Source organism: Pimephales promelas, chromosome 13, assembly GCF_988280905.1.
Source record: "Pimephales promelas chromosome 13, fPimPro1.hap1.1, whole genome shotgun sequence".
NCBI classification, from domain to species: Eukaryota; Metazoa; Chordata; class Actinopteri; order Cypriniformes; family Leuciscidae; genus Pimephales; species Pimephales promelas.
The window spans coordinates 21857123-21857667 of record NC_142781.1 but is presented as its reverse complement, the minus strand read 5'-3'; positions in this window follow the sequence as shown (position 1 = coordinate 21857667).

Sequence of the window (545 nt, the reverse complement as noted above, 5' to 3'; positions counted from 1 at the left end):
ACCAGTGACTTAGGGAACGAAGCCCTGTGCACATTGTTCCGGACCGTCATCCGGTGTCTGGAGAGTGTCGAGCCTCGATCCGGGACACCGAGCCTCAGGGGTTCCTCGTTTCGAGACATCCAGCCGGAGATAGTCCAGCCGGAAACCGTCCAGCCAGAGCCCGCTGATCCTGCGCCAGAGCCAGCTGATCCTGCGGCAGAGGCCGAATTCCCACCCAGCCTCCCTCTCCCACCTCCTCCTAACCATCACGTTTTGACCATTCCTCCACCATGCCTGGCAGCCCCATTACTTCCCCGGAGTGCTTTGAGGAGGTGGAGTCGCTGTGGGTCTGCCTGCCACCAACTCCATCAGGCTCAGGGGATCCCCGGTCTCCTCCTCTACCTCCTCTCCTCTGCCTCAGCCTTCCGGTCCATTACCTCCACCGTGACTCTTACCTCCCTCACGTCCGCCATGGCCCTTCAGCCCACCAGCTCCTCAGGGCTTCTTCGTTTCTCCGGTTCCCCCTTGGTCCTTCAACGGCCCGCCCTCACCCTGGGACTACCCTC